Source organism: Megalobrama amblycephala, linkage group LG4 (assembly GCF_018812025.1).
Source record: "Megalobrama amblycephala isolate DHTTF-2021 linkage group LG4, ASM1881202v1, whole genome shotgun sequence".
NCBI classification, from domain to species: Eukaryota; Metazoa; Chordata; class Actinopteri; order Cypriniformes; family Xenocyprididae; genus Megalobrama; species Megalobrama amblycephala.
In genome coordinates, this window is record NC_063047.1 from 47,375,070 (window position 1) to 47,383,431 (window position 8,362).

Here is an 8,362-nt window from a genome sequence, read left to right on the forward strand (position 1 = left end):
CCGACTGCGCTGACCAAAAGCACGATGGGAAACGACTTGCTGACGACACAGCTTAAAGCTTATTGGTTTAAACAACCGTGATGTATTGATCTGATTTAAAATGTTTGATTTTAAAACTCTAATATCATGTTTTTATGTGTAAAAATAATGTGTGAATATTCCCAAACTCTCTGACACAGTGATCTTTCTATGGGTTATGCGAACGTTGTCATTTATAAAAAATAACGAGGCTGAATCCAGCTTCTTATTCGCAGCTTCTTATTGACGCTATCCGGTCCACCTTAAAAGACGCGACGCTTCCGCGTTTGTAGCTTCTTATTCACGCTCAGTTTAGGGACAGTGCGGTTTTTCTGTTTTCTGCTTTTTGTGTCTATTTTCAGAATTAGAGGAAAATAAACTATTATGAAATGCAAATAGCACTGATATATCAGCGAAAATATGCTGCAAAAATGTAAAGGCACTTAAAATATAATTATAGTATTCTTTGTTTATTGAACGTGTCATCAGCTCAACTTGAAGGACCGTGTGGTTTTTCTCTTGTTCACGCTTTTTATGCTATATTGTCTATTTTTAGAAAAAAAGAATAAACTATTCTGAAATGTAAATAACACCGAAATATCTGTGAAAATTACTGTACAATTACAAAGGTATATAAAAACAATTACATCATTCTTTTTTGCACGTCATCATTTGAATGCATTAATGAATCAATTGAATAAAAAATGTATTCATGCAAGTATTACAGATTTCAATATCACAAGGTAACTAGAGACTATCAGCTCCAGCTCCAGCTCCAGCTTGGATCCAGCCTTTTATGAAGACTTCAGATGAAGGACTCCAGAACATCAAACATGGATGATTATACAAAATGATCATGTTATCATTGCTTTGCATGCACACTACTTTTGCTTAAAAGAAGTAATATCTTAATATCTTAATAAAAGAAGTAATATCTTAATATCTTTTACGTTCTGATATCATCTCATAAAAGAAGACTATTGTGTAATTAAATTACCTTTCAGGGTGCGTTAAAACTTGCACTGGGGCATTATTCCCAATGTACTTGAATGTCACCATGCACATTTTCAGACATTTTTACTGTAGCATTATTAAGTTATGGACCCATGAATTTGACAAATGTGACAATACATTTACAGGAGAAATTGCACTTTTGGCCCCGTTGGAGGCGCTATATCTCAGCTGCCTTTAAGGGTGCGTTCAAAGTTGCACTTGGGCCTTATTCCAAGTACACTTGACTGTCACCATGCACATTTTCAGACAGTTTTACTGTAGCATTTTAAAGTTATGGACCCATGAATTTGACAAATGTGACAATACAGTAACAGGAGAAATTGCACTTTTGGCCCAATTGGAGGCGCTATATCTCAGCTGCCTTTAAGGGTGCGTTAAAAGTTGCACTGGAACCCTATTCCCAAATAACTTGTCTGTCAAGTCAAGTCAAGTCACCTTTATTTATATAGCGCTTTTTACCATGCAGATTGTGTCAAAGCAGCTTTACATTGATAACTGGTACATAATTTCGCTGCACAGCAGCTCTTAAAGAATAGTGTCAATGCAGGCAGATCAGAAGCACTGTTGAATAAATGTCAGGAATAATATTGAATATCAAATGTCAAGTGTCTCCAACTAAGCAAACAAAAGGCGACAGCGGCAAGGAACCCAAACTCCATCAGGTGACATCAGGTTGAAAACGAGTGGCAAATAGGTGTTAAAATGGAGAAAAAAAACCTTGGGAGAAACCAGGCTTAGTCGGGGGGCCAGTTCTCCTCTGGCAAACAGTGCTTTGTTACAATTCAGGTTGCTATCATAAGTCTGATAGGATCACAACAATCAAAGTATTTATTTAAGTTCCATCCAGTTGAGAATCGTATTCATCATGCCAGTATGGACGGTCTGTTGAGGAACTGTGGCACTGGCTGTCCTGTCGATGAGGCCTTCACAATGGATGATCCAGTTGACTCGATCTCTGCTGATACTTCAGGGCTGCGTTGTGGTCGTGTCCAGTTGAGAATCGTATTCATCACGCCGGTATGGACGGTCTGTTGAGGAACTGTGGCACTGGCTGTCGTGTTGATGTCTTCACAATGGATGATCTAGTTGACTCGATCTCTGATGATACTTCAGGGCTGCGCTGTGGTCGTGTCATGGCACCAGTCCTTGGTCTCAGCTGGATACGGCCCGGATCCGGTTGACTACGGTAAACCTCTGGATAAACAGAAAGACTAATATTAGCGTAGATGCCATTCTTTTTCAGATGTAACGGGTACATCTGGTGTTATAGGAAGTGTTCCCGGTCCTGGCTGACCTAAATTATGCAGCCTAATAATCCTTTAACGGATTTGAAAATATAAATTGATAATGTGTTTCTCATGAAACTTTTGTCACATTTGTCAAATACATGGGTTCATAACTTTAAAATGCTACAGTAAAAATGTCTGAAAATGTGCATGGAGACAGTCAAGTGTACTTGGAATAAGGCCCCAGTGCAACTTTTAACGCACCCTTAAAGGCAGCTGAGATATAGCGCCTCCAATTGGGCCAAAAGTGCAATTTCTCATGAAACTTTTGTCACATTTGTCAAATTCATGGGTCCATAACTTTAAAATGCTACAGTAAAAATGTCTGAATATGTGCATGGACACAGTCAAGTGTACTTGGAATAAGGCCCCAGTGCAACTTTGAACGCACCCTTAAAGGCAGCTGAGATATAGTGCCTCCAATTGGGCCAAAAGTGCAATTTCTCCTGTAAATGTATTGTCACATTTGTCAAATTCATGGGTCCATAACTTTAAAATGCTACAGTAAAAATGTCTGAAAATGTGCATGGTGACAGTCAAGTGCACTTGGAATAAGGCCCCAGTGCAACTTTGAACGCACCCTTAAAGGCAGCTGAGGTATAGGGCCTCCAACTGGGCCAAAAGTGCAATTTGTCCTGTTACTGTATTGTCACATTTGTCAAATTCATGGGTCCATAACTTTAAAATGCTACAGTAAAAATGTCTGAAAATGTGCATGGAGACAGTCAAGTGCACTTGGAATAAGGCCCCAGTGCAACTTTGAACGCACCCTTAAAGGCAGCTGAGATATAGGGCCTCCAACTGGGCCAAAAGTGCAATTTATCCTGTTACTGTATTGTCACATTTGTCAAATTCATGGGTCCATAACTTTAAAATGATACTGTAAAAATGTCTGAAAATGTGCATGGAGACAGTCAAGTGTACTTGGAATAAGGCCCCAGTGCAACTTTTAACGCACCCTTAAAGGCAGCTGAGATATAGCGCCTCCAATTGGGCCAAAAGTGCAATTTCTCATGAAACTTTTGTCACATTTGTCAAATTCATGGGTTCATAACTTTAAAATGCTACAGTAAAAATGTCTGAATATGTGTATGGAGACAGTCAAGTGTACTTGGAATAAGGCCCCAGTGCAACTTTGAACGCACCCTTAAAGGCAGCTGAGATATAGGGCCTCCAACTGGGCCAAAAGTGCAATTTGTCCTGTTACTGTATTGTCACATTTGTCAAATTCATGGGTCCATAACTTTAAAATGCTACAGTAAAAATGTCTGAAAATGTGCATGGAGACAGTCAAGTGTACTTGGAATAAGGCCCCAGAGCAACTTTTAACGCACCCATAAAGACAGCTGAGATATAGCGCCTCCAACTGGGCCAAAAGTGCAATTTCTCCTGTAAATGTATTGTCACATTTGTCAAATTCATGGGTCCATAACTTAATAATGCTACAGTAAAAATGTCTGAAAATGTGCATGGTGACATTCAAGTACATTGGGAATAATGCCCCAGTGCAAGTTTTAACGCACCCTGAAAGGTAATTTAATTACACAATAGTCTTCTTTTATGAGATGATATCAGAACGTAAAAGATATTAAGATATTACTTCTTTTATTAAGATATTACTTCTTTTAAGCAAAAGTAGTGTGCATGCAAAGCAATGATAACATGATCATTTTGTATAATCATCCATGTTTGATGTTCTGGAGTCCTTCATCTGAAGTCTTCATAAAAGGCTGGATCCAAGCTGGAGCTGGAGCTGGAGCTGATAGTCTCTAGTTACCTTGTGATATTGAAATCTGTAATATTTGCATGAATAAATTTTTTATTCAATTGATTCATTAATGGATTCAAATGATGACGTGCAAAAAAGAATGATGTAATTGTTTTTATATACCTTTGTAATTGTACAGTAATTTTCACAGATATTTCGGTGTTATTTACATTTCAGAATAGTTTATTCTTTTTTTCTAAAAATAGACAATATAGCATAAAAAGCGTGAACAAGAGAAAAACCACACGGTCCTTCAAGTTGAGCTGATGACACGTTCAATAAACAAAGAATACTATAATTATATTTTAAGTGCCTTTACATTTTTGCAGCATATTTTCGCTGATATATCAGTGCTATTTGCATTTCATAATAGTTTATTTTCCTTTAATCCTGAAAATAGACACAAAAAGCAGAAAACAGAAAAACCGCACTGTCCCTAAACTGAGCGTGAATAAGAAGCTACAAACGCGGAAGCGTCGCGTCTTTTAAGGTGGACCGGATAGCGTCAATAAGAAGCTGCGAATAAGAAGCTGGATTCAGCCTCGTTAAAAATTATATATATAAAAACATGTCTATAATTGAAGTAAAAATGATTGATACACACATCTTTCGAATGGAAATAAATAACAAGTACTTTGGGTGTATTGTTAATTATGTTTATTTTCATATAAAAGCAACAGAACTTAAATTACATCCAGTTTATCAGCAACACAGCGCACGAGTGTGAATCCCGCGATATCCGCCTTTGGTCTCATAGGTTCTGATCCACTACGAGAACAGAGAACTGTTCGTCTTGCCTGCACTTTTTTCACTCCTCCCCTAACTGCAGCCGCCTACTCTCGGCTGAACTTCAGGCGAGGCTAGGCGCATCTCAAACAAGCCTAATAGTTCTGACTGCTCTGAGTTTTTTAAAGGTGCCCTCGAATTAAATATTGAATTTATATTGGCATAGTCAAATAACTAGAGTTCAGTACATGGAAAAGACATACATTGAGTTTCAAACCCCATTGCTTCCTCCTTCTTATATAAATCTCATTTGTTTAAAAGACTTCCGGAAAACACGCGGATCTCAACATAACACCGACAGTTACGTAACAGTCAGGACCATTAATATGTATAACCCCAATATTTGCATATATGCCAGCCCATGTTCAAGGCATTAGACAAGGAAAGGCAGTAACGTCTGGATCTAGGTAAGCCAGCAAGAACAAAGGTGAAAAATGGCAGATGGAGCAATAATAACTGACATGATCCATGATAGCATGATATTTTTAGTGATATTTGTAAATTGTCTTTCTAAATGTTTCATTAGCATGTTGCTAATGTACTGTTAAATGTGGTTAAAGTTACCATCTTTTCTTACTGTATTCACGGAGACAAGAGCCGTCACTATTTTAATTTTTAATCATGTGCAGTCTGTATAATGCATAAACACAACTTCATTCTTTATAAATCTCTCCAACAGTGTAGCATTAGCCGTTAGCCACAGAGCATATTCACCTTATTCCGCCACGCCCATTTTTAATTCTCCGCTCTTCCGCATTTTGTCATCCGACTTCCGCTAAAATGACTCGGCACATCCGGTAGCTAGATCAGTAATTAAAAGATTGTTTATAGCGAGCTATAACTGTAGAGAAATGACAAATAACGTTAATGCAGTAAATGTTTCAAATTGGGAGCACGGAGAAAACTTTATAGGACGATCAGATAGTCTCATATCGTCACTGTTAACGGCCGTAACTGGTAGACGATATGAAGAAGTGGCCAGAGTAAACCATGGGACTGTCAGGAGTTGATGGAGCAGCATGTAGAAGGTGTAGGTGAAGATGACTGGAATTATTTTAAATCAGTTTTGTTAAAGATAACTTTGTGATTTGTATTTTAGAAAATGTGTAATTTAATAAGTTGTGATAAAATCAGTCGTAAGAGTGTTTGTTGTTATCAGGAAGCTAGACACCTTTTACTGACCTTCATGTAGAGATAATGTTTCACCATTTAATTTTCATATGCAATAAACCAAGATAGAATTAATTTGCAAACTTGACATGACTTATTCTATTTAAATCAGAATACTTCATCCCTTTAAATTGTAAGAGCTCACATTATATGGTTTTATTAAAAAGATACTGACAGCTAACAGTATCTGGCCAGTAATCTGGCCACATTGTAAAGATTAAAAAAAAACATCACATATGATCATATTGTAAAGGTTTATAGAAATAATTTTAAGATAGACAACATTTGGTCATATTGTAAAGGTTCATAAAAATATCTACATACACTATTTACACTGATTAGTTAAAGCAAAACCACAGCACAGACAAACATACCTAAAATCAACATTTATTCATCCTCTACATCAGAAATTATGTTGCTCAGAAGGGTAAAATGGGCAAATTCTCTAAATGATCAATTTTAGGGGTGAGGTTAATTTGAACTGTTGTAAGAAAGGATTTTGAAGATTTTCAGTCATATGACCCATGTACATTAGCGATGCGCCTGGTGTTGGTGGTGTCTTCTTTAGAGAGTTGCGTGCGTCTCTTGGTGAATGCTGGAATGACAAGTTTCACCTTCCTTTGATATTCAACAGTGTTTTGATCTGTCTGCATTGACAACATTGTATGCGAACTGAACTTAGCTGGATGATGACATCACTGTTTACTCCAGTGCTGATATAGATAAATTATCATCCTGATATGACCACCCTATACCACCCTAATGATCACCCTGCAATAAATTACGACGCAGCTCCATCAGAGTCATCAGGAGCTGATCCCAAGTGTGTAGCTGGAAACTGTTGGTGTATATATTGGTAAGGTGCTCACCGACTGAATGAATGGTGGTTGTTTCTCAGCAGAGTTGAGCAACAGTACAATGGCGCCAGCTCAACGCATTTCATTCTCATATCAGATGTAGGAGGCTTCAGATTGAGATGTGATTTTGAAGTGTAGTTGTGGTCAGAGACAGATGGATCCTCCCAGTGTGTTTCTGCATCACAGTTCAGGGTATGTGGATGTGATCATCCTCACAGTTGATCACTGACGCTCATCGATGCATCTGTGGAAATAATATAGCCATACACATTTTTTTTACATTAGTAATTATTGATCATGAGAATTAACATAAGTTTGCACTCATACTTTAACAGAACAGTGTGAGAGAGAGATGCATTAAAAACGAGACAGTATATACGCAATCTCTAACTCTAGTGTTAATAGTTAGGTCAATATCAATATGAGAGATGTAGCTAGCTGGCCTGCTATCACCTGCAATCTCTATAAATTACAGGAATAATGTAAGTAACTTAAGCTATTATTAAACTATAATGTACCACAATCCTATCTTAAATATGTACCATTGTACTATCTTACATTTGAAATATATAGGTGGCAATTGTAATAATGCGAGATTCGTTGTATTTTGTGAACTGCTCTTTACTGATCTTAACTGTATTCATAGAAGGGACTTCACAAATCTAACGTTAGGTTAACATGTACATGGCTAGCTAAGTTAGCTTACCTGAATCTGACAACCTGTTCAGCATCCGCCGTGACTTATTTACCGGAACATCGTTGCCGAGCCATTTCTCGGGGAAAGGGTGTTTGTCAGTCGGCCTCCCGTCCATGAAATGGTACGAACACACATAAGGGCGCTTGGGTGGTCACTTCAAGTTTAACGCCTTCAGCCATTGCCTCAGGTGCTCCTTGTCTTAAGGTGGTGGGTGTAAATTGTAAAGTGCACCACAACACTCGGACCGCTTCACATTGTATTCGTAACATCGTTGATGCCGTTTCAACTGTTCTCTCTTCTTAATCTAATTGTTATGACAGCCCCTAACTGAGCATATAATACTCATCTACCGTTACAGCTATAGGATTACCGCTAGCGACTACTAGCTTAGGTCCCTCAACCGGAAGTAAGATGACAAAACAAACGTAATGGCGCCACCCTTGTTGTCGCGGAAAATAAGGTGAATAGCCTCAAACTCATACAGAATCAAATGTAAACATCAAAATAAATACTTTACTCACATAATTCGAAGCATGCATACAGCATGCATGACGAACATCTTGTAAAGATCCATTTGAGGGTGATATTAGCTGTGTGAACTTTGTAAATGCACTGTAATATAGTCGAGAGCTTGTGTGGCAGGGAGCACGTGATTTAAAGGGGCGGCGCTGCCAAAATCAGTGTATAGTTAAAGGATTAGTCCACTTTTAAATAAACTTTTCCTGATAATTTACTCACCCCCATGTCATCCAAGATGTCCATGTCT

General features: G+C 38.0%; 1 long non-coding RNA gene across 1 annotated transcript; it reads right to left on the reverse strand.

Moving 5' to 3' along the window:
- Nucleotides 1–6,277: 6,277 nt before the first annotated feature.
- On the reverse strand, nucleotides 6,278–8,006 carry LOC125267741. Its single transcript, XR_007184711.1, has 2 exons — nucleotides 7,606–8,006; nucleotides 6,278–7,143 (listed from the first exon to the last, which is right to left on the reverse strand). It is a non-coding gene; the product is annotated as an uncharacterized LOC125267741 (long non-coding RNA).
- Nucleotides 8,007–8,362: the final 356 nt, after the last annotated feature.